Consider the following 26,788-nt stretch of genomic DNA (forward strand, 5'->3'; position numbering starts at 1 on the left):
GGGCACAGAGCTCTTTATCTCCTATCGATGCTGCTGCTTGTCCGCCAAGTTCCTCCAGCAGTTTGTTTTTTGCTCCAGATTCCAGCATCTGTAGTCTCGTGTCTTCACTTATCTGCCTACATCCATTCTATTAAATGTTTTCATCATTTGAAACAGCCTCATTAGGGCAGCACGGTTGGTGTGTGGCCACCATAGTTGGCATAGAGGTTAGCGCAACGCCTTTACAGTGCCAGCGATCAGGACTGGACCAGAGTTTGAACCCACGCCATCTGCAAGTAGTTTGTATGTTTTCCCCATGTCTGCGTGGGTTTTCTCCAGGAGCTCCAGTTTCCCTTGTTCAAAACGTATCGGTGGGGGGGGGGGGTGGTGTGGTGTAGGTTAATGGGGTGTAAATTGAGCGGTTATGGACTCTTGGGCCAAAACTGCCTGTTACCATGCTGTATGCCTAAATTTTTTAAAAAATAATTAAATATTTTAAAAATTACATCTCAACTTGCTAAATTCATGAGAAAACAAGCCATACATAATTGAATACTTAAACCCAACAATCATTTTCATAAATCAGTCCTATGAGGTTAACAGTTTCTGTTGTTTCCAAAGCAATGTTGCTATCAGTCACACATGTGAACCTATATTACTGTGAGTGAATGATTTTACACACATAATTTGTATGTAACTTAGCTTGCACCAGTACATTTTACTGGGGGAAGAATATTGAAAGATGATAAACCCTCCCTCAATATCAGCAAGACAAAAAAGCTGATCATAGCCTTCAGGGACAGAGGTAGAGCCCAGTCCCCTGTCCATATCAATGGCACTGAAGTGGAGACAGTGGATAGTTTCAGGTTCTTGGAAAGAAACATTTACGGCAACCTAACCTGGAAAAACCCACTTTGACGCAATGGTCAAGAGAGAACATCATGCCTTAACTTCCTTAGAAAACTTCAGACATTCAATAAATCCATTAATAACTCTACAGGTAGCAATCTAGAAAACAGCCTAGTTGGATGCATCACTACAAGATGCTGCAGAAGGTAGTGAATGCAACTCAGAGCATCATGCAAATATCCCTCCCCTCCATTAACACCTTCCACTGCCTAAAAAAGGCAGTGTGCAAACCGAAGTACTCATCCCATCCTGGATGCACTCTTTATTCCCTCCTCCCATTGAAGAGGAGGTTCAAGAGAGAGAAATCACCACCAACAGGCTTAAAGACAGTTTCTTCTCCACAGTCACTGTAACACTGTGATCTGTAATTGTTCTTTGTTCGGCTTTATGCATCTATAGATCATTACCCATGAGCTCCTGTGTTTAGTATCTTTCCTATCTCCGTTTTCACTCCAATGGATCTCATCCTTTTTCCTATCCATGTCATTGATGCTAATGTGCACAATGACCTATGGCTGTTCACCCTTGCCAACAAGAGTACTCTTGCAGCCATTAGAGACATCCTTGACCCTGGCACCCAGGAGACAACACACCATATCGGTGTCATGTTTGTGGTCATCTAACTTCCCTAACTGCCACTATTGCTGTCTGACTTCACCCTTCCTTGTTGAGCCTCAGAGGCAGCTGTAGAATCACTGACTTGGCCGGTGTCCCCGAAAGTTCATTCTTGCACAAAATCCCCCATCGACAAACAGATTCAAAAGCAGTAAACGTATTACCGAAGTAATCGTGAAGAATAATAAACCATTGGAGGTGAAATTTCACTTTTGACCATGAGCAATTCCGCAGGAGATCAACAGGCAAAGTACAGGAGAGCCACCAATCTTCTACTAACTCCCAAATTCAGCCATAGGTTTTATAAAAAGTAATAAAATATTTAAAATATTTCAGAAAAGCCCAAGCAGAATATATTTTTTTAATTATTTGAAATACCAAGAATGACATTCTGCGCTCTTATAGTGAAATTGTATATAGTAGCAAATGAGAGCTTATTGAGAGCTGAGCAAAAATTGCTCATATCTGCTCTACAGAGAGCTGCAATTATTATTTTTAAAATGTTTTTAAATTACTAATGATTAATGGTCCAAAGTTGTACTCTCCATTTTCCAGTAGGTCACTAGCTGATTTTTCCACCAAACAACAGTATGACTGTAGACGTGAAATACAGCAATGGACCCTCAGGAGTCATGGAATGGAAAGTTCATATCAATATTAATGCGGTGAATCCTACACACAAGGTACCAAAAGGAAATTGCAGTTAATAAACAGGGCTTTTCACAGAACTTGCTGCTTAAGCAAAGTGTAGCTCTGCTGTTTCACTTCTATGTTGTCACCTGAAGGTTGACTGAAATGTTTAGTAGTCAGGCAATTCTCTTGTTATCGTTTAATGAACAAGTTCAAAGCTAGAACACTAATAAAGTATGTACAATTGTCAGTTAAGGGTGCACCAAATTCCTTTTCAAAATGAAATAATCCAAATACAGTAAAACCCCTGGTATCTGGCACCAACAGGGATTGGTCGATGCTGGGTAAGTGAATTTTCTGCTTGTTTGAGGTTGCGTGTCGCAACGAATGGTGAGATACACCAATTTTAAACTACTGTATCTTTTACCCATTTATTTTCCGCAATTTTTTCCCCCAGTTGCTTGAATTCATTCTAGATAACATGGTTTAGTGTACAGTAAAAGTCCAAAAATCCGGATGCCAGAAATCTGGGCCACCCAAGATTACAGGCATCTCGAAAACTCAAACTTTTAAAATTTACCAGGCTTTTATGTGGGTGCAGAGAAGAAACGGAAATGAACAATAAATATTTTTTTAATTTGTATTTTGTATTTTATGTGAAAAAAAGTTTCATTAATTAACTATCAAAATGTTCCTGCTCAATTCTTCTTTATTAACTCCATTCAAATTTTAAAAGTACTGCCTGAGAATCCGGTAAATCCAAACCGATCTAATCCCCAAGCAGACCAGATTTTAGGAGTTTTAATGTACGGTTATGTGCTGCTTAACATCCACGAACCATTCTGTGAAATTGGGCATTTTGCAATGTGGACATTGTGCGAACACCATATTATATACTTAGCAAAGCTATATGGGATAATGTAGTGTACCTGTAAACTTTTATTTTTGTAAGTAGAGATCAGTGTGGGGACTGATGTGGGGCTGTGGGGGAGAGCGGGGCAGTAGGATCAGTGTGGGGACTTACATTGGGCTGTGAGGAGAGGGTCAGTGGGATCAATGTGGGGACCGACACGGGGCTGTGGAAAGAGAGCGGGGCAGTAGGATAAGTGTGAGGACCGACATGGGGCTATGAGGATCAGTGCGGGGACTGATACAGAGCTGTGGGGAGAATGTAGGGCAGTGGGATTAGTCTGGGTATACAGTATTCAATTTCCTTCGCTTTTATCAAAATTGCTGCAGATTTGCTCGTGGTAACTGAATAATAATGGGACCACAAACATATATGCGGTCGGACATTGCCCGAACGATCATTAATCAGCACATACCTGTACTTTTAATAAAGTAATATATGTCTAGAGTTCATAAATTAAACTTTAATTGTACTGCCAATTTTTTTAAAATGCTATTGCAAATATAAACAGTCAAACTTCATGTCCCCAAAATTCAAACATGTCCTACCATAAGTATGCTTCTAAATCAGTGGTTTTCAAACTGCCCTCCTGAGCTCACATTCCACAATAAGCAATCCCTATGCCGTAAGTGCTCTGTGAATATTAAAGGATTGTTTAAGGTGGTATGGAAAGGGGTACTGATAGTAGTGATCAGCCATGATCTGTAAAATGGCGGTGCTGGCTCGACGGGCCGAAGGGCCTACTCCAGCTCCTATTGTCTATTGTGAGTGTGAAAGGAAGATTGAGAACCACTGGTCTAGACCCAATTGTTACTGAAATATTTTGCTTGAGAAAAATTGTCATTGGCCCATTTCCTTTGAAACCGTGCACATAACGAGTCAATAAGGTACAATCAAAGTAATGGTTTTCAAATAATTTCTTTCCACTCACTTACCACCTTAAGCAATCCCTTACTAATCACAGAGGACCTATGGAATGTGAGTTTAGGGGAACAGTTTGAAAACCACTGTTCTAAATGAAAGAACGATGTTTTTAAAACAAAGTCAGACAGAGCAATCTTCGCATGGGATTAGAATGTCAACAAGTTGCTCAATCAGGATCTCAGGTTCATGCAGTCATCTACATTGAAACAATCATTATCTTACATAGTACAGAACATCCTGAGAGATAGAACAAATTGTAATGTTTTGGTTTTCCATTTACTGCCATGTATATATTAATACTTTTCACATCTTGGACTTATCTGCAAAAGATCTTGTTTTGCAAATTTTGCAAAAATTTTATGTTTGAATACAAATATCTTATTTCCACTTCCTGGCATGACTTCCATTTAAACACACCAAAGATATTAATGATGAAATTTACCAATCTTCAAAATGCAGTTACTCAATCAGGACAATTGAGGAAGACTGTATTTGAATCACCAAGATTTTAGACTTGACACAAAATTCATGAACTACAGGGCAAAAAAAAAATCCCAGTCTTCCTCTATGCTTTTCAGACCTGAACTGAATACACAAGATATTTTAAAGTGCTGGTAAAATAACATTGTTGTCTCCACAAAATCCTCTAAAATTTAATGGAAGGATAAGCCAACCAACCTCAGTGACCTCTTTCAGGTCCATCATTCTAAGCACTAAAGCCTTAGTTTCTTTCAATCAATTATGCTGAGTTGACCATGTCCTCTGTATATTCTACAGCAGACTCCTGAAACTACTCCATGCTCCAGGTTGGGAGGTTATTAAGTAGATGGAGAAAAAGAGATTTAATGATGATTTCAAATCCTTTTTGAAGACACGCAACATCTCCACTCATTCATGGGACCACTCAAAGTGGAAAAGGAATATACTGGATGGTTTTGAGAACCTCAATATCATGAACCACATAACCTATGCATGCTATAGCAACTGTACATCACCTCACAACCAGCCACTCACCTGCCCTGTCAGCTATTTTCGGCTTCGTCTATGGAAGAATCTGCAATTCCTACATTAATCTCATTCAGGACCGGTACTGTCAATGCCATAGAGGAAGAAAGTCATCCTTGATCCTGTGGGACTGTCAGTGAAGAAACATCCCACTGCAGAGTTCTGCTCTATAGTTCAAGTTTACTATCATCCAAGTGCACAAGTACAACCCAGCAAAACAACATTCTCCATCCCCGGTTGCAAACACACATACAGATCAATGTTAAATAAACACACATGCAAATATTAAAATAAATTAATATTACCGTTAAATAAATAATTGAGTCACAGAGGGTTTGTATAAGCAGTTCACCAGTCATTCAGCCGTCTCACTGCCCGTGGGAAGAAGCTATTTCTCAGCCTGGTGGTTCTGGCTCTGATATTCCTATGTCTCTTCTCAACAGGAGTAGCTGAAAGATGCTACGTGCAGGGTGGAAAGGGTCCTCCCTGATTTTGTAAGCTCTCTTTAGACAATTATCCCAGTAAATCACATTGATTTGGGGGGGTGGGGAGGAGACCCCAGTGATCCTCTCATGATCCTGTGAATTGACCCCTGATCTGATGCTGTACAGCAATAGTATTTTGATGCAGCTTGCCAGGATGCTCTCAATAGAGGTCCTGTAGAAAGGTAACATAATGGTGGCTGGTAGCGCAGTCACTGTTGCGCCTTCCTGGCAAGTGAGGAAATTTATGTCCAGGATAGGTCACTTCTTCAGTGGATTCTGAGGGACGTGATGCTCTCTACCATTTCCACTACTGATCTATTAATGCTGAGTGGTGGGTGGTCACCCTGGTCCTTCTGAAGTTCAGAATTATCCCCTTTGTCTTGTCCATTTAGCCTCAGATTGTTTTTCTCACATATTTCTCCAACAACCACCAAAAAATACATCAGTAATTGCAATGCCTTTATGCTACCTTGTTGTTTATATAATGTTTACAGTTCTTACCTACAAACATTAACTAACTATATTTTACTTTTTGACCAGACATGCAAATACAATTTATAAATGGTCTTTGATCATTGCTAACTTTCTATCCATAGTTACACAACATATACCTTGCAACCTTGTATACTTAAACAATCATTCAGTAAATTTCCACTGATATTCTGCTTTAGAATTCTCCACTGGCCAAATTTGTAGGGCAAATTTCCACATGCAAAACAGAACCCATAGGTGAAGTTGTTATGAGATCAATGTGCTACAGTCAACAACTAGATGTAAAAAAAATGTACAACTGTTCACCTCCATGTCCCAGCTTGAAATCTAATTGCAGTTTACGAAGAGCTTCATTTATAAATGTAGACACAAGGTCATTATTTTCTTCCAGCCGAGATAACTAGATAAAAATTAGCAATACAGTACAAACATTGACTGTGATTCTCCTTACACTTGTTCTATTACCAAAGCTGAAAACACAAAAATCAAAACTAATCCCTGTATAAAATATTCATTTTATACTGTGTACTACTCAAAATCATTTCATTGTTTATGAATCAATAAGTTCTATTTATTTAATACTTTTTTTTAAGAAGTAGTTATATATTTGCCAATAACACTCAATTATATTCCACCCACAATATCAGAAATGTCCCAACACCATTCAGAACTACACCTAAACTAAATGAAAAGTTTGAAGAAATGTATAAAAGGTGGGAAGACAATGGAGTTTGAAATAATTTCCAGACAACAAGACTATGAATTCCTTCATGTTTAAAATATATATCTGGCCCTTCATCTCTCAGGAGAGAGAGAAAAATGAGACGCAAGATAATAAGTTTGCTTTGAAAATTGCTACATTAATCATGACAAAAAGCAACAGTTTAAATCCATTTTTCCAGACAGAATAATTCAAATTCTAACAGGAAATATTTTTTTATGAGTAAGTATGAAGACCATAGCTTTGGTTATGTATTTTAAATCATATATTTACAGTACATTCTCTAGATATACCAATTCGAATATCTCACTGGCTGGATTATTATATTGCCTAAGAGAATATATGGACCATAACTCATTCCAAATGACTGTCCCTGTATAACACACTGTTACCATAGAAACTAACCTACAAAGCCAAACCACATGATAAGCAGAAGCACTGGTCCCCAACACTATCATGCCATACCTCTCAAAAGAATTACACAATGGTCATTAAAGGATACTTAGACAGTTATTCAAATGAAATAGCTCAATAACAACAATGCAGAGCAAAAAAATCTTAATAATTTAGAGGTTGGAATGAAGAGGCTCATTATGAATTAGCATTTTAGCACATTTTCAGAGTATGGTTTAAGCAAAATTAAAAGTTAATTGAGCAAAAATATTCAAGCAATATTCGAAAATCAGACAGGGAAAAGATATTTGAGAAAGTATTAAACATTTATCTTTGTACAGTGAACACTGATTATTTTACAACACAAACAATCTACCTCATGATAAATTGTGACATTTTGAGTTGCTTTAATGCCACGGACAAAAAATATGGGCCTGCAGAGTGTCACCACTGTAGCGAGTGGTGAAGCAACAAACAACACAAGAGATGTTATGAGCCGATAAGCGGACCAGTTTAATGGCATTCTTACAGTCGTTCAAATATCTGAGATTCGCGCGCTCCCCACGTCATATGACTCCCGGAAATGACATGGCTCCCAGAAGCCTTAGTGTCACTAATTCCTTGAAAACTCCCGGGCCCGCGGAAACCCATGACTCTAAAGCTCCGGTGAGATAAGTAGTGGCATGGACCACCACAGGCCTCTGTTCTTGTTACTGTGCTGAGCCATTTCATCAGTTACAATGACTACAATTCACAAGAGATCTTCATATGTTTTGATGCCATGGGAGATATAAATGTACTGTACATAAAGTTTTTCTTTTTTATTTCTTTCATTGAGCAGTGGTGCATTCCACCTCTATCAACATACTCCTCCCTTTATCTGTAACCCCAGTAAGTGGAATTTCATAAACAATCAAAACAGTTGATTACTGCAAATTTCTGAATACTTTCTGGAATCTTGCAATGTCTCAACAAACATTACAACTCATTAATATGAGATCATTTAACAGCATTTATACAAATTATCAAAGTATGCAATATTAATTAATGCTATTGTGTATTTATAACAATTTGTGGGATTAAAGATAGTTGTGTTTCGACAAACACAAAAAGGAATTTCTCCTGACCTGGGTTACTTCAGTGTCTATGCACCCACACAGAAATCAGAGGGAGTTTGTTTCTCAAATATGGAGGATTTTTTTAAAATGTAATAAATATTCTACAGACTGTTTAAAGTGAGAGGAAAGGATCATTAGCCAATGCATCACAGGAATCTCCACTTCAGCAATTGAAATTAATCTAAAAGTATTTGGGAAAATAAACCTGCCCAAAATTCTACAAGAAGACACTGAAACAATTCAGTGTCAATATTAACAGATTGTTTGCCAGAGCTTTAGGATATAATAATGTTACTTCAAATCCTGGCATGAAAGTTTTGAGAGTATCACTTCAGAATTCCAATTCAGTTTTAAAGTGGTATCTGAAGAAATGACCATGAAGTAGCTGTGTTACTTGCTGACAAGGATCAAACAAGCTCATATTTTTAAGGAAGAAAAGCCTTCTGTCCTTAATCTGATTTATGCATCTCTGGTCTAACATCAATATAAATAGGTCTCAAGTACTGTACCCATACTGTGATGAAGGGCTCAAGCCCAAAACGTTAGTTATGTATCTTTATCTTTGCCATATGAAGTGCACTGACTGTTGAGCTCCTCCAGTGTTGTGTTTTTTATTTCAATCACTGTGTCAGCAGGCTTTCACGTTTCACTCCCTCAAGTACTCAGAGTTATTTAAAATCAATATATTGCAATAACCCACTGATACCTGGCCACTCAATAATGAAAAGGGATCAGACATAATAGAACTTAACTTTAACCCTACTGCTACATGGACTTTAGTAAAGCCATTGACAAGGTCCCACATGGGAGGTTAGTCCAGACACTAGGTATTCCTAGTGACCGATGGTCAGAACACTTCCAATCTCTTTTCAGTGCCAACCGCTCAGTCCAAGATTCCGCCCTGCTCCAGCTCCCTCAACAGCCCCTAAGGCTAGAGCTGGATGAGGTTCCCACCCTGGATGAGACATATAAGGCAATCGAACAACTGAAAAGTGGCAAAGCAGCAGGTATGGATGGAATCCCCCCAGAAGTCTGGAAGGCTGGCGGCAAAACTCTGCATGCCAAACTGCATGAGTTTTTCAAGCTTTGTTGGGACCAAGGTAAACTGCCTCAGGATCTTCGTGATGCCACCATCATCACCCTGTACAAAAACAAAGGCGAGAAATCAGACTGCTCAAACTACAGGGGAATCACGTTGCTCTCCATTGCAGGCAAAATCTTCGCTAGGATTCTACTAAATAGAATAATACCTAGTGTCGCCGAGAATATTCTCCCAGAATCACAGTGCGGCTTTCGCGCAAACAGAGGAACTACTGACATGGTCTTTGCCCTCAGACAGCTCCAAGAAAAGTGCAGAGAACAAAACAAAGGACTCTACATCACCTTTGTTGACCTCACCAAAGCCTTCGACACCGTGAGCAGGAAAGGGCTTTGGCAAATACTAGAGCGCATCGGATGTCCCCCAAAGTTCCTCAACATGATTATCCAACTGCACGAAAACCAACAAGGTCGGGTCAGATACAGCAATGAGCTCTCTGAACCCTTCTCCATTAACAATGGCGTGAAGCAAGGCTGTGTTCTCGCACCAACCCTCTTTTCAATCTTCTTCAGCATGATGCTGAACCAAGCCATGAAAGACCCCAACAATGAAGACGCTGTTTACATCCGGTACCGCACGGATGGCAGTCTCTTCAATCTGAGGTGCCTGCAAGCTCACACCAAGACACAAGAGAAACTTGTCCGTGAACTACTCTTTGCAGACGATGCCGCTTTAGTTGCCCATTCAGAGCCAGCTCTTCAGCGCTTGACGTCCTGCTTTGCGGAAACTGCCAAAATGTTTGGCCTGGAAGTCAGCCTGAAGAAAACTGAGGTCCTCCATCAGCCAGCTCCCCACCATGACTACCAGCCCCCCCACATCTCCATCGGGCACACAAAACTCAAAACGGTCAACCAGTTTACCTATCTCGGCTGCACCATTTCATCAGATGCAAGGATCGGCAATGAGATAGACAGACTCGCCAAGGCAAATAGCGCCTTTGGAAGACTACACAAAAGAGTCTGGAAAAACAACCAACTGAAAAACCTCACAAAGATAAGCGTATACAGAGCCGTTGTCATACCCACACTCCTGTTCGGCTCCGAATCATGGGTCCACGAACCCTGCAACCGCTGCAATTGTGTCTGCCTGTCCCGCATCGGACTTGTCAGCCACAAACGAGCCTGCAGCTGACGTAGACTTTTTTTACCCCCTCCATAAATCTTCGTCCGCGAAGCCAAGCCAAAGAAGGTATTCAAGGAGAGGTTGTAAACGGGATTCAAAATTGGCTGTGTAGAAGACAGTAGGTGGTAGTGGATGGTTACTTCTCAGATTGGAGGCCTGTGACTACTGGTGTGCCTCGGAGATCGGTGTTGGATCCATTGTTGTTTGTTGTATTTATCAAAGATCTGGATGATAATGTTGTGAATTGGATCAGCAAGTTTGCTGATGACACAAAGATAGGAGGTTTTGTGGACAGCGAAGAAGATTTTCAAAGCTTGCAAAGGGATCTGGATCATCTAGGAGAATGGAACAAAAAATGGCAGATGGAGTTTAATGCAGACAATTGTGAGGTGATGCATTTTGGAAGGGAAAACCAAGGGAGGAGATGTACAGTTAATGATAGGGCACTGAGGAGTGTGGAGGAGCAGAGAGATCTGGGAATACTGATACAATATTCTCTGAAGGTGGCGTTGCATATGAACAGGATTGGAAAGACAGCTTTTGGTATCTTAGCCTTTATAAATCAAACTACTGAGTATTGGAGTTGGGATGTTATGTTGAAGTTGTTTAAGACATTGGTGAGGCCAAATTTGGAATATTGTGTGTAATTCTGGGCATCTAACTACAAGAATGATGTCAATTAGATTGCAAGAGTGCAGAGAAGATTTACTAGGATGATGCCGGGTCTTTAGGATTTGAATTACAGGGAAAGGTTAAACAGGTTAGGACTTTATTCCTTGGAGCAAAGAAGAATGAGGGGAGATTTGATGGAGGTTGACAAGATTTTGAGAGGTATAGACAGGATGGATGAGAATAGGCTTTTTGGACTTAGATTGGGGGAAGATAAATACAAGAGGTCAATTTTAAACCGAAGGAGGAAAGGTTTAGGAGGAAGTTCTTCATTCAGAGAGTGGTGGGAGTGTGGAACAGGCTACCATCTGATGCGGTGAATGCAGGCTCGATTGTGTTTTCAGAATAAATTGGATTGGTACATGGATGGGAGAGGCTTGGAAAGTTATGGAGTAGGTGCAGGTCAGTGGGACTAAGGAGATGGTTAGAACAGACTAGAGGGGCCAAATGGCCTGTTTTCTGTGCTGTGGCATTTTATGATTCTATTTAAACCTAATTGACATTTGGAAGCATAATGTAGAAGCCAGATAACAAACTATTTAATTTTTTTCACTGTTCTAATGTGGCAAAATTAACCAAGTTTCATGGCAAAAAATGATTAATCACTCAAATAAAATAGAGATGCTGTTCAGTCCATTATTTGCTTAATATTCAAATTATCCTACCAACAACCAGAAATAAAATGGACAAGGTCAGATCAGATTAGTGTTATAAAATAAAATAGACAACTTAGCAGAAAATCAATGTGTTTTTGAACAAGCATGAGAAAAGATCTCCCAGTTAAACATCTTCAGAGAGTTTGGGCAACTTAAACATAATTCATGTAGATGTAATTCCACAGTACAGCATTGCAATAATTTAGAGATTTAAAATCTGGCATGAAATCACAGAAGCATTTCAAGCAAAAGAAAATTGACTCCCTGGTGCAGTATAAATTTGTTAGGTGGCATATATAGTCGCAGGGTAACTCAAAAGAAATTTATCACATCTGACTTATACCAAATGGAGCCTGAGATTGTTAAGGCAGAAAATGTTAACAGAGATTGTCACTAGTTCCAAAGTTTAAAAAAAGGTTTTCAGAAGTTACTGATCCACTATGCCACTTAAAATATATAGGTTAGAAATTTGAACATGCATTCACAGATTTTAAGGAAGATTTCAAGTTTTAAGAAGATTTTGAATTGATCAGAAAGTGGTAATATAACAGCAATTTTCTGTAATATTTTCATATTAAAATGTTGCAAAATAATGAGCTTTGCCCTGATCCATATCATTGCATCCACTGATGTCCCCAAATTACCACTGCTTCAAGAGAGCTGAATGCAAATATCTTAAATGGAACATTTTATAGGTAGCCCCTTGGAACACAAGAACCTTGATAAAATCTGCAGCTCAATTTAGAAAACAAATTTCAAGGTCATCCAGACAATTCAGCCCAACAAGTCCATAACAGCTTTTCTGCCCCATTCATCTCCTATCAAGTCAAATTTACAAGTCCAACACGATGAAACAGCATTCTCCAGTCCTTGGTGCAAAACACGCAGATACACAACCAGACATAATACACATACAAACAATACATATGCAGAGCAAGAATTGAATCTATACAAATATTGTTTTGTACATCTCAGATAGTTAGTGTGAGTAGTTCCTTAATTTTTAAATCTACTCTACCAGCATAACCCCCTTTGCTGTATTCCATTCTCATCCATTAGTCTGTTCCTTTTAAGATATTAATTACTATTCACTTTAACCATCCCTTATTTTAGTAAATTTAATGTTCTCAAATTTCTTTGGGTAAAAAAAATTTGTTCTGAATTTCTTATTGATTTATTGATGATAGTCTTTTACTCCCAGCCTCTTGTTCCAATAAACACAATGACTTGAAGCATTCTGTGTGCAGTGTTTTAATATCTTTCATCGTTTAAATTCTCTATGAGATTATCCTTTAACCTGTTCTTAAGAAGAATCTCAATCTGTTAATTATTTCCCTATTATGCTTACTTTTCCATTTCTGGTATGATCCTTGTGATTTTTCTCTACATTGCTTCATCTGGTTGTGTAGGTATAATAAGATGATAATGAACCTAGTTCACAGGGCCTATCATCTTCTGAATGATAGGTGGCCTTCCTATTCTTCATTCCAAAATATTTACTTTTGTTGAACTTCAATTTTCAAATATATGTCAATCCTACAAGTCAATGTCTCCTCATAATCAATCTCTGCACTCCTCTCCTAGTTTAATATAAACCACAACTATAGAATGTTTGAATACAGAGACTGTAGATTGTAACTACCACGACAGAGACTATAGATTGTAACTACCACGACTGATCCTTAAGAACCATTACAGACTTTTTCCAAATGTGATGAACTATGCTTTCTTCCCATGAGCTAGAAATCTATCTGCCCCTTGCCCTAATTCTATTCCTGACCATATTCATCTATGTACTTTGGTATATACCCTGTCAACATTCAAAATGAAATAGGAGCAAAAAAAAAAAGATCACTCAGCCCCTCGAGCCTGCTCTGCTATTAAATAAGCTCATGGCTGATCAAATCATGACCTCAGCATCATCTTCCCATGTTCTTACTTAACCCCTCAATTTCTTCATTTTCTTAATCCCTCAATCACAGCCTGTTCAATAACTCCTCTTCTTGGCTCTCTGAGTTTGAGAATTCCACAGTTACAACTCAGAGAAGGCTCATCTTCGTGCTAATCTTAAATGGATGACCTCTTATTCAGAAACCTGCTTCCAAATAACTCAGGTAAAATCATTTCTACATTCATTAAGCCAAATGAGTTTAACCCAACCTGCTTAACCATTTCATACATTAACCTCAGGAATAGCCAAATCAACCTTTCTGCATTGCTTTCAATTCTTCTTTAAATATGGAACCAGCTACACAGTGATCCATAGTTGGTCTCACCAGCTTCCAGAAAAATGGCATCAAAACCTCTCCATTAATCCCCATCCCTTTGCAATCAAGGTTAACATTCCATTCGCCTTATTAATTACTTACTGTGTCCTGTGTTCGGATCCCTAGATCCATTTGTGTTGCAATTTACTGCACTCTATGTAAAAATAATTTTCTTTTCTCCCTCTCTTCCACAGTAGAGAGCCTTATTTTCCAGTATTATACTCCATTTGCCAATTTTGCGGCTGTGTGTTTAGGTGTAAACTTTGTGGCAGCACATAGAATCACAAACCTGTTGAAAATATAGATCCAATACCAATCAAGGTTAAGCACAAAAATTGATAAAGGGAATAGAATTTAACAAATACTTTGCAACTGTCTTCACCAAGGAGGGTATAGGTTATGGTCAGTTAGGGGGTAGTGGTCATGCAGTATCAAGAGACTTGGGGAACTTTCCTGGGGAAGTAGGGGATCTAATGGATATCCGGATCCAGAAACAGGAGGTTGTGAGTAAATTGTTGGGACTGAGGGCTGATAAATCCCCAGGGCCTGATGGGCTGCATCCTAGGGTGCTTAAAGAAGTTGCTATGGAAATTGTGGAAGCACTGGTCGACATTTTCCAAAGTTCCATAGATTCAGGGGAGGTCCCTGAGGATTGGAGAGTGGCTGATGTGGTGCCGATTTTTAAGAAGGGAGGGAGGGAGAGAACGGTCAGCCTGACGTCGGTGGTGGAAAAGATATTGGAGTCTATCATAAAAGGAGTAATAGCAGAACACTTAGGCAGAAATAATAGTATAAGGGCTAGTCAGCATGGATTCCTTAAGGGTAAGTCATGCTTGACTAACCTTCTGGAATTTTTCGAGGATGTGACAAAGAGGGTGGACTTGGGAGAGCCAGTGGATGTGGTGTATTTGGACTTCCAGAAGGCCTTTGATAAGGTACCGCACGGGAGACTAGTGGGCAAGATCAGGGAGCATGGTATTGGAGGTAAGGTGCTGACATGGATAGGAAATTGGTTAAGAAATAGGAAACAAAGGGTTGGGGTAAGCGGGTCTTTTTCAGGATGGCAGGATGTGACGAGTGGAGTGCCGCAGGGATCGGTATTGGGTCCTCAGTTGTTTGTAATTTATGTAAATGATTTGGATGAGGGGATTATTAATAACTTGAGCAAATATGCAGATGACACGAAACTGGGTGGCGGTGTGGGGTGTGAGAAGGATGTCAGGAAAATGCAGAGGGACTTGGACAGGTTGGGGGAGTGGGCTGCTGAATGGAAGATGACGTTCAATGTAAGCAAATGTGAGGTTATCCATTTTGGGGGCAATAATAGGAAAGCTGAGTATTATTTAAATGGAGACAAGCTAGGGAGTGGGGAGGAGCAAATGGATCTGGGAGTACTTGTTCACCGGTCACTGAAGACTAGCATGCAGGTTCAGAAAGCTGTGAAGAAGGCTAATGGCATGTTGGCTTTCATAAAGAGGGGATTGGAGTATAGGAACAGAGACGCCCTTCTGCAGTTGTACAGGGCCCTGGTGAGACCCCACCTGGAGTATTGCGTCCAGTTCTGGTCTCCAATTTTGAGGAAGGACATACTAGCTATAGAGGGTGTGCAGCGCAGATTTACAAGGTTAGTTCCAGGGATGGCGGGGTTGACATATGCTGAAAGGCTAGAAAAACTGGACTTGTATCCAATGGAGTTTAGAAGGATGAGGGGGGACATGATTGAGGTATACAAAATTATCAGGGGGATAGACAGGGTGAAGTCGGATTACTTGTTCCCAATGATGGGAGAGATGAGGACTAGCGGGCATAGTTTAAGAATACAGGGTAGGCCCTTTAGAACGGAGATGAGAAAACATTTTTTTACCCAGAGAAGTATGAATCTGTGAATGCTCTGCCACAGAGGGTGGTAGAGGCAGATTCGCTGATTATGTTCAAAAGAGAGTTAGATAAGACTCTAGTGGGCAAAGGAGTTAAGGGTTATGGGGATAAGGCTAGAAAGGGGTACTGATGGTAGTGATCAGCCATGATCTGTAAAATGGCGGTGCTGGCTCAACAGGCCAAAGGGCCTACTCCAGCTCCTATTGTCTATTGTCTAGAAGGTATCCATGAAGCTGTTTTTTTTTAAAATAATTGCTGTCCCTCTATCATCTTAAAGTGCATCAAATTATGGTCATTATTACCTAATAATAATGACCATTTTTTTTAAACATTGGCTCAACTTTGGCACACTCCCATTACCAAATCCAAATGTACCCTTTTTTAAAAAAAAATGCTTTTCACATATTGGATTAGAAAGGGTTCAAATATACCCGGTGAGAACTCCATTGGCTTATGCCATTATGTTCTCTTCAGTCTAATTAATGTTGGCCAGTTGACATCCTGCGATTATTCCACTTCTTTTTAATTATTTCCCTAATTTTTCTGAATATTTCTTCCAAATCTCTTTCACTGTTCACATCAATAAATCTTTGTGGCATATTCTCTGTCTATGTAAATTCTAGTTTTGATTTCCTTAGAACTTTCTCTTTTTCACTACTGATAAATTGCCCAACTCATATCGACTATTTTTTTTTACTATCTCCTCCAAATAGTCTGCCATGTTTAACAACAAACTTCATTTTTTTGCCATCCTTATTGTCCTTAATGCATTTCCTCAAGTTCCCTTATTTTATTACAGACTCTGTGAACATTGCTATTCAGACAATATAATTAATTTTAATTTGATTTCTTCATCTAATAGTTTTCTTTCCTGATCCAGTTCTTTTTATTGTTTCTCATTTGCTCTCAATGTCCTCTTGTATTTTCTTTCCTGTTTTTTTAAGAAAGCCCTCTTCTGCTCTTGTCTGAAGCTTTTAGTGCAGACCTGTTAATGGTTTCCACAAATTTATATGACCCATCCTGTTTAATGTTGAGCCCATCACAACTTCTTCTGATCCAAGTGGTATATACTACACCATACATTTGGCAATGAGTAAACACATCTTTCTCATTCTTGGCAGCAGAAGACACTACCTTTCCTCCAAGTTATAGTACCCACTATCACCTAGCTTCAAGTACATCATTGTAATAACCATTTCTGGATTAGTTGACTCTGTTCATAAACAGATGGGAAAATTTCAGTTGACTACATTAACAGATGGTGATACTACAGCTTGATAAATTAATCAGAAAAAACTTTTTTTTTCAAGATTTCATCATTATCTTTTACTATCAACTGTTGGATGAGCCGATAAACAGACACAGCTTCCTCTTTACAATTAGCCCACTCATTTCGTGCCAACATTTAGCAGTGCAGCAGAAGGCACCAAGAGGCATGACCCGAATTTAACATGTCTAAAAATGGTAGTGGGATAAGATTGCATAAAACTAACTGGCTCAAATGGGTTAGGGTTAGTCTTTCTGAACTGTAACAATTCTATGAAAACATTGACCAATGGATTCTGTGCATGAATCATATTGGTAATAAAATGTCCCGAACGTGGTTAAAGTTTTTCAAAAAAATCTGACAACTAGCTTCATTTATTCACACTCATAAATCACAAGAGTTTATGTCATTTTCATTTATTTTACCATTTGTATTATTTTAGTTTTGGTGTATTTATTATATTTCTATGTTTTATTTCAAGTAACAGGAAGAAAACCAGAGTGATCAACTGAATACAAGAGAAGATGATGAACAGATGAAACCCAGTCATAGTGGTGGTGGAGGCAAGACAAGTACAGAGGTAAGATATGGCCTCTCTTGTACATGCTGCCACATATTGTATTTGCTGACATCTGTATTTCACACTTCCAGTTGGAAATATGTTAGTTTTTCTGTTATTGAATTTGGGGGTGTACTGACCTCTGAAATGAGATAGGCAGTGAACCACAAGACTATTTCATGTGCAGAAACAATTTATTCAAAGTGTAATTAATAATCCTTGAAGATAGAACTCACAGGGTAGATTGTGTACATGATATAAAAACACAGCCTCTGGATTATGGCAAACAAAGAAAGGTTACATAAACCATTGTTGAACAATTGAGAGAAAAGTCTATTCAATGGATTCTCAAAACTGTGACATAATCAATGATTTAGATCTCTGGCCTCAATACAGAAGAAATAGAGGAAATATAACAATCATTTGAAACCAAATCATTCCACCACACAACAAAGAAAACATTAACAAAGATCACAAAACCAATACATTCACCACAAACCACACAGGAACCACCACCACAGAACATAACCAAGTCATCACAAGAAACAATACACAATTAACAAAGGCATTTATTTTCAATTTCCCCTGTTACGTGGGCTGTACTTACAATAAAATCGAGTCCATTCTTTTCAGGCCGTTGCCAATTTAATCAAATCAGTATAGTACTTACGAAGAACATCAACTTCCTGAGAAGGAACCAACATTTATCTGTGCAATTATTCTGCAGAATTCAGAGCAACACAGTGCAGAATAAGTGCAACCAACTTTTGAATGACCTCTGAGCATGAGCAAAAATAAACCACGAAAGCGAGGTCCTTATTCTGAGTGAAACACCATTTATCCAACCCAGCTGCACCTGGCAGCACTTTGCCACTTAATCATTTCCTCAAACTGTGCATTAGTCTTCATACTTAATTAGTTCTGCTTGTGCTCCAGTTATTCTGAAGAACTGTAGCCAGTGGGGTTTCTCTGGTAGCTTTCATGTTCAATTGCTTCCAAAACAAGATCCCCATGCAATGGTCCTCAAATTGCTGATTGGGCTTCATTTTGCTTTGAGGTTATAATTTGTTTTTCCTATATGTAAGGCAGCATGCAAAAAAGCTTCACAGTAATGCTCCAAAAATATATCATCTCAAAATCCTAAGATCAGTCAGTTGTGCACAAAATGCTGGTGCACTCTACAAATCAGTATCAGCTCCGATAACGATCCCTCAGACTTTGACATTTCCCTGCTTAAAAACACGAAAGCTAACACAGTTCTCCACCTCTTTACTCTCAAAAGTTTACAATCATGTACTATTAAAGAGAGTGTAGGGAAATGGAGGGAAACTAAGGAGGCCAAAAACGAAATTCACAACCATACACATGGAGTATGCAGGGCACTTACAGTTCAGCTTTTGGGTCAAATGGGCTAAAAGAATATAATCAGTTTCATGAAGTCTAAAAGCAAAAAAAAAATTAGAAATGTGAACTAAAAGTGGAGAATGCTGAAGATATTCAGGCAGTATCTGCGAAGAAAGATACAGCATTAATCTAACTTTTCTGTTTCAGATCAACTTTAAAGAAGAGATAAATTTTTCAGAGAACTGTGGGAAACTTGAATTCCTTTGCATTGTCATTGAGCAACATTTTGTCCAAATCAAGATACAAATCTTGTGACAAACTCACTAGTCTTAAATTGGAACAAATATTCAAACATAAATGAAGGAATTCCTAATTCCTAATCATGGAATTTTAAATCCTTTGCTAGGAAGCCACAGGAACCATTTTTGCCATTAAGTTGTGCTAGCAAAGCAGCAGGACTGCTTTCACTATTCAACATTTAAGCCATTAAGCACATCACTCAAATGGTCTTAAAAGTTCAAAAAGATACAGCCTCTACTTTTTCAACCTCATGCCATATTTTGCAGGAAATAGGAGCAAGATAGCTTTCAGCTGTTAATGACAGTGGCTGTAGAGGGAAGCAAAAATAAATTACAATCAACTACCTTTTCGTTTTTCATAAAGTTTTAAATAATCTTGACGCTGGATTCCATTCAAGTTGGCACTGAATTACACTACTTTTTCATTTCAGCATGAATTATTATTGATTAATTGTATTTCACATACACAAACAACCAAATGTGGAGACCAAGATGGCCATATGCCAACTCCTAACACTGGCTTTAGATGGAAAAAACATTTTTTGCATATCGATTTAATGTTTGAGAAGGTATGCATATTAACTAAATTCTTGCTAGTCGTTGAAATATATTTGGTTTAACAATGCTAAAACCCTAACAAAAGACATTGAACTAAATTTGCTGACATTTCCGTGATTTTGGCTAACAATAAAGCATTTGTCAAGGTGCTTTCAAATGTTATTACAGAAGAGAATAAATTTGAGCAAATCAAAAGAACATGAGCATGATACAGTAAAAGCCCCGGAATCTGACACCAATTGGGATTGGTAGATGCTGCATAAGAGAATTTGCCGGTTGCTTGAGATTGCAAGTTGCGTGGATTGGTGAACTAACCACGAGGTGGCGCCAATTTTAAACTTTTGCATCTTTTACCTATTTATTTCCCATAATTTTTTTTTTTTGCTGATTGCTTAAGGCTGCCAATTGCTTGAATTCCAGATAACAGAGATTTTATGCACTTGTAAAAATTGTGGGATATGGGAGGAAACCAGAGCACCCAGGGCAACTGGTGAAAGTCACAGAGTCAAACATGAATTACTGAGCTATGCAGCAACTGCATTAACATTTGCACCAATGTACTGCCATTAATGCTGCTGCCCCACAGTCCAACCCAAATTGTCTATCAAATGCCAACATAATTAAATGTTATCAAGTTGAAGTACCAGAGGGAGAAGGTCAACAGGGAGGTCCTGTGGAAAAGGTGATACAATATTGGGAAGTTTCTGAACATGGTTTCTGAAGAACCCACCTTAAAATCACTACACCATGGTGGACTGGGGTCTCAAATATTTTTTTGATTGCAAAACTCTGAATTAGCAAACCAGTTACAGTGTAACCCCGTTATAAAGCAACTGTTTGGGTCCATAAAATGGCATCGCAAAAAAAGCAAAATCGCGCTAAATCAGGACTTCGCATATACATCAAGAACATCAGCAGCAGATTTTTAACCTGCCTCACCTCCATTTATGCTGAATTCCAGTCCTACCTTCACAACCTGGCCACACTCTGGCTGCATTACCTGGGCATCAGCTCTCTGTGCAGGAGCAGAACCTTCGGCAGCTGTACAAACTGAAGGAGCTGGCCACGCTGGTCAACAACCCTCCATGCTACAACTGCGAGCTGCTGCCGTCAGACCAGCCTGGCTCTCTGCTTCGACCAGCGGCTGACCTGCAGCAAGGAAACTGGCTACTGGATTTTCACAGTGCCACGCTCCACCCCTCGCTGGCCTGACACAAGCCCCGGATCTAGTAGCAGTCACGTTATATCTGATTTTGCGTTAAATCAGGGTTTCACTGTATCAAAATCTGTTCTCTTGAAATATACTGTACATCACAAGGACAATTCACTGAATTGAATAGGGAAAAGAATAAACAGTTCACACACATACAACTGGTAAGAATACTTGACTAGTTCTAGAATTACTATAAATGTATTGACAAGATTAAGATTATACAAAATTGATTCATTCTCATTGTTGTCACTTAAAACATTACTTCAAATTAACTTTTTTCACAGCATCTTCTTCCATGAATTTAGATAATTTCCCTTTTCCATCCTGTTAAGTTCAAGCCCCTTCAGTTCTTCATAACTATTCCAAAGTTTCGCTATTACAAAGATGATTAGCACCAATGTTATCATCCAATTCAATTTAAATCCTCACATCACAAATGACTTTTTTGCCCACTTAATGCCCAAATTTAAAATAAGCCACTTCCTCATGTTAAAATGTCTCTATGATTTCATGCCTCCTTATTATTTACTTCCTGTAATTCTACAGCACCGGATATGTGGGTTCCTCTAACTTTTATTCATCTCCTTGTATGGGCCTAAAGTTTGGGAATATTTTTCCATTAACCTTTCTCCACCACTTCTCTCCATGCCTTTCTTTAAAATGTAGCTTTTCCTTTGTCTCAGTGTCAATGTTTGTCTTATTACACATCTGTGAAGCAACTTGGGGTGCTCTGTAATACAGAAAGCATGATATGAATAAAAGTTATTCTTTATATTCCCCTATCAACCTTCTGGTTCTTCTCTGCACCACATCTTGTTCTTGGTAACCAGAGTTTCATGCCTGATCAGAATACTATATATACTTTGCCAATTTCTTCTGTGTTTTATTAAATTTAATATTCCATGAGGTTTGCTAAATTCTGCACTTTGCAAATGTACCACAGTGCATTAAAAAAATGATTGAAACACTGAACATACCAGTCAGTCACAGCAGACAGACAGTTTACATCTGTCAGAACTAATTAATTCTCTGTCAACAGATCCTGTTCAACTTGCTGTTTCCTGCATTTACTACTCTTCTTGCACCATCTGCAGTATTTTACTTTTGACAACCTAATATGTTGGTTTCATACAAAGATACACATTTAAGAAAGATATTAATTTAAAAAGTACATTCATATCAATGATATTCTGAGTAAAACAAATTGACCCTGGAAGAAAATGGAGAATTTGTTGTCTAACGGTAGAACACCATCTTGGAAATTTGATGCAATAGTTAACAATTTAATTTGTATTTATTAACTGTAAAACACAACTAGTTATTTAATTTATTCTTATTTTGGACTTTTTTTTTTAAAAAAACCAGAATGAACATTCTATTTCTGGGTATATTTTTCCAGTATATAATGAACAAAATCTTCCTTTCTAATGAACTCATACCGCATTCATGAAAACTTGCGTATTATTAGAACCATCAATTAACATTCCACATAACATTCATTTAGCTTCACACCCATAAAGCTGTATTTTCCACACAACTTCAACAAACACTAGAACAAACAGAAATGTTGAATGAGCTCAAATAGGCACCAAGTTTTATTCAGCATTTTGGGTATGAGTGGTACATTTTAGAATATTTAGATTGCTGAAACACCATTGTGAGAAATCAATTAGAAACAAACTGGTGGTTTAAACAAGGTGGTGTTTTTGCTCAAGACAGTTGGCATCACCAGGGTACCACACTTTCCCTGGAAACATACACAACCGACTGCCAAAAAGGTTTGCACTTCAGTTTTGATAAGAAGCAATTTAACTCATTCTCATTTCTAGAAGGCAAGCATAATACTTCGGCTGAATGTAATTTATTCTGATTCTTCAGGAAAGCATGAACTGCAAGAATAAATGTTGCATGTAGCAAGACCTGGCATCTTTCGGGCTGATAAATGGCAAATAACATGGTGATCTGAGCCACCCCCAACAAAGGAATCCAATCATCTTCTCTCAACATTTAATGGCATTTCCATGATGAATACCACACCATTAACAACCAGAAGCACAAATGACCAGTGATGACAACAATAACATCAAGAGGGGAGGAGAGAAATTGTCATCCTACGATGAGGGATTCATCATCGAACTCTCCCGTGATCTTTCAACTACCTTTAAGTTAGAAGTCAAGAATGCTCTCATCATTTGCCACGGATTAATGCAGCTCGAGTTCAACATGTTTGAAGCCATTTGGTCAGAGCGATCCACCTTGATTGGCAACGAATATTCCACTAAATATTCACTACAACATTCCCAGTACATACCACAGATAAAAATGCTGTAAAAATATGGATCAATGTTCTGTAATTACTTGCCAAAATTCCTTCAACTGCATCTTTCAAACCAGTTACTTCCATCACCAAGATAAGGAATAAGAACAGTAATACAAATACTACCACCTATAAGTTACACATTGTTCTGAGACATTATTTGTGGACAATAACTGACAAAATGTAATCTTTTACTTCTGCTTACCAGCTGATAAGCAAGAATACCTCAAATACAAATTTAGGAAGTCCCGTTTAAGTTAAATGTAATTCATTCATGAATAAATACTTAATTTCAATAACTCCAAGTCACATTTCAGAAAATCCAAAATGCTTTTTGGATAACAAAATGTTTTTTTGAGTTGTGGTTCTACTGCAGAAGTCAAGGAAGCCAAATCACCAATATTTGCATTAAAACTCCCTTCAGTTTAGTTGTGAAGTACAAAAAAATAACATCACATAACACCTCTGCAAACACCTGGATAATATTTTGCAAGGGTAGATCAAACGACAGAGAACTCTCAAGTCCACTTATTGTTTGATTGATAACATGATGATTCCCTTCAGGACCCTTCAATATGGTTTAAAATATGACATATTCACATGCATCTATGTACTAGCATCTTCACATATCATCTATTAATTCCATATAGTTGAATCTATAGTTCTAAAAATTATTTAAAACTTTTAAAGCATTTAATCTGATGAAGCATGCAACAGCTATTAACAACATCCTTTTTAAAAATTGTAATTATTTTACAATATTACAACCAGCTGTTTTGTTTTCAGAAAACAAAAAATTGCTGGTAGAACTCAGCAGGTCAAACAGCATCTGTGGCTAGAAATGAGTGCTCAGAATTACTGAAGAAACTCAGCAGAAATGTGGTATCCATAAAATGAAATAACAAGTCAACATTTCAGGTCCAGACTCTTTATCAAGACTAAAGGGTAATATAATATAAAGGGAAAATAACCTGGTGAAGGGCAGAGATGTGATAGGGTATAAGACAGAAGGTGCGAGAGACTTCAGGTGACATCGATTTTTCAAACTTCAGGTCACCCACCCCTTAACCTACTCCTGGACTTTTTTTTCCTTTACCTTCTGTCCTATACCCTATCACCTCTTTGTTTCTGCTTTTCACTTTAATCTTGATAAATGGTTCAGACCCAAAATATTGACTGACGATTTCTACCCACAGATGCTGCATGACCCAATGAATTTCTCCGGAAATTCTTTGTCTGTTCAGGTTTCCAGCATCTGAAGTCTTTGTGATTTCTTTTTTTTGGTTTTGTTTTCAGGTTTAATTTTAAAAACAGATTACTACCTGTTGACTCAGCCTCAATGTACAAAGAATTGATGGAGGAACTCAGCAAATAAGACTAGATCCATGGGTAGAACTGGTCAGTCAATGTTTTGACTCAAAATTCATCATCAAGACCAAGATAAAAAGGTAAAACATACTGTATAAAGGAAGAAAAGATGGGGGAGGAGCCAAGGGGATGGAGATAACGTGTGAAAGGTGAAGACTGGTAAAGGGGAAATCAATTGGGGGGGGTTGTCAAGAAAAGTTAGGAAAAACAAAAAAGATAAATACACAAGGTGAAGAAGAGATGGAAACAATCATACGTGGCTGGGAGGTTACCTAAAATTTGAAAATTCAATATTCATGCTATTACACCCAAACTAAAATAGAGTTGGATTATTTAATGCAAAATCAAAAAGCTAATTCTAGAAACCTAAAATAAAAAGAGAACACCAAAATAACCTGCAGTCAAACAGCAACTCTGGTGAAATAAACATTTTTAGGTGAGATGTACTAAACTCATAGAGGTGACAGATTGATTTAGGTGGGAAGAAGGGATTGATATGGGAGGAGGAAAGAATGTGGAAAGGAGGAAATGGGAAAGAAGGGAAGCAAGGTGGGAAGAAGGGATTGATATGGGAGGGAGGAGGAAAGAATATGGAAGGGAGGAAATGAGAAAGAAGGGAAGCAAGGAGAGGAGGGGGAAGATTCAGAAAAAATGATTGATCTGAGAGGGTGGAAGCATTGATTGGAAGGAGGGAGGTAGGAATCTTTGTGGGAGGAAGGGGCTTATTCTAGGAGTGGTAAAGGAGGATCTGGGAGGGAGAAAGGAATCTTCAAAGGATGGGGTAGATGAAGGGTTGAGCAGGACAGAGATGGGAGGAGACATGAAGAAATGAGAGAAGGCATGGTGTTATATGGTGGGAGGGTGACCAGCAAGGGACTGGTGGGGGCAGATAGGGAAAGGGAATGGGTCAGGGATGGGCAATAGGATGTACCATTTCATTGGGGTAGACAGGGATATAGGTATGGAAGTAGAAGATTTACACAGAGGTAGCTCGGGATGAGAGCGACAGTGGTATGGGATGGGAGGAAAGGAGAGAGGAGGTAAGGGATGGAATAGGAGGGAAGGAAGGAAGGTACCAAATGGGAGGGGTGGAGGAGGGGGAGATGGGACGGGGGGGAGATGGGACGGGGGGGAGATGGGACGGGGGGGAGATGGGAGGGGGGGGATGGGAGGGGGGGGGAGATGGGACGGGGGGGAGATGGGACGGGGGGGAGATGGGACGGGGGGGAGATGGGACGGGGGGAGATGGGACGGGGGGGAGTTGGGACGGGGGGGAGATGGGACGGGGTGGAGATGGGACGGGGTGGAGATGGGACGGGGTGGAGATGGGACGGGGTGGAGATGCGACGGGGTGGAGATGGGACGGGGTGGAGATGGGACGGGGTGGAGATGGGACGGGGTGGAGATGGGACGGGGTGGAGATGGGACGGGGTGGAGATGGGACGGGGGGAGATGGGACGGGGGGAGATGGGACGGGGGGAGATGGGACGGGGGGAGATGGGACGGGGGGAGATGGGACGGGGGGAGATGGGACGGGGGGAGATGGGACGGGGGGAGATGGGACGGGGGGAGATGGGACGGGGGGAGATGGGACGGGGGGAGATGGGACGGGGGGGGAGATGGGACGGGGGGGGAGATGGGACGGGGGGAGATGGGACGGGGGGAGATGGGACGGGGGAGATGGGACGGGGGGAGATGGGACGGGGGGAGATGGGACGGGGGGAGATGGGACGGGGGGAGATGGGACGGGGGGAGATGGGACGGGGGGAGATGGGACGGGGGGAGATGGGACGGGGGGAGATGGGACGGGGGGAGATGGGACGGGGGGGAGATGGGACGGGGGGAGATGGGACGGGGGGGAGATGGGACGGGGGGGAGATGGGACGGGGGGGAGATGGGACGGGGGGAGATGGGACGGGGGGGAGATGGGACGGGGGGGAGATGGGACGGGGGGGAGATGGGACGGGGGGGAGATGGGACGGGGGGAGATG

The 26,788-nt window shown here is 39.7% G+C and overlaps 1 protein-coding gene and 1 long non-coding RNA gene across 14 annotated transcripts in view; one reads left to right on the top strand and one right to left on the bottom strand.

Moving 5' to 3' along the window:
- LOC138736315 (uncharacterized) overlaps positions 1-23,444 on the top strand; it is a 151,156-nt gene extending 127,712 nt beyond the window's left edge. For 3 of the 5 annotated variants that reach the window (XR_011340221.1, XR_011340225.1, XR_011340226.1), the window contains 3 exons: positions 2,059-2,186; positions 17,621-17,719; positions 22,991-23,444. This is a non-coding gene — a long non-coding RNA (uncharacterized lncRNA). Of the gene's footprint in view, positions 1-2,058; positions 2,187-17,620; positions 17,720-19,249; positions 19,528-22,990 lie in introns of those variants that run through there. The other 2 variants (XR_011340224.1, XR_011340223.1) reach the window with 2 other exon arrangements.
- The window catches only part of LOC138736314 (ubiquitin carboxyl-terminal hydrolase 54-like), an 89,403-nt gene that overhangs the window by 61,249 nt on the left and 1,366 nt on the right, over positions 1-26,788 (bottom strand). For 2 of the 9 annotated variants that reach the window (XM_069885616.1, XM_069885605.1), the window contains exon 1: positions 20,900-21,085. The exons of 1 other annotated variant lie outside the window; for it this stretch is intronic. The gene's annotated coding sequence lies outside the window, so the exon portion shown is untranslated. Of the gene's footprint in view, positions 1-10,301; positions 10,717-14,096; positions 14,284-20,838; positions 21,086-26,788 lie in introns of those variants that run through there. 6 more of the 9 variants (XM_069885608.1, XM_069885607.1, XM_069885611.1 and 3 more) reach the window with 6 other exon arrangements.

This window comes from Narcine bancroftii, chromosome 6, assembly GCF_036971445.1.
Source record: "Narcine bancroftii isolate sNarBan1 chromosome 6, sNarBan1.hap1, whole genome shotgun sequence".
NCBI classification, from domain to species: Eukaryota; Metazoa; Chordata; class Chondrichthyes; order Torpediniformes; family Narcinidae; genus Narcine; species Narcine bancroftii.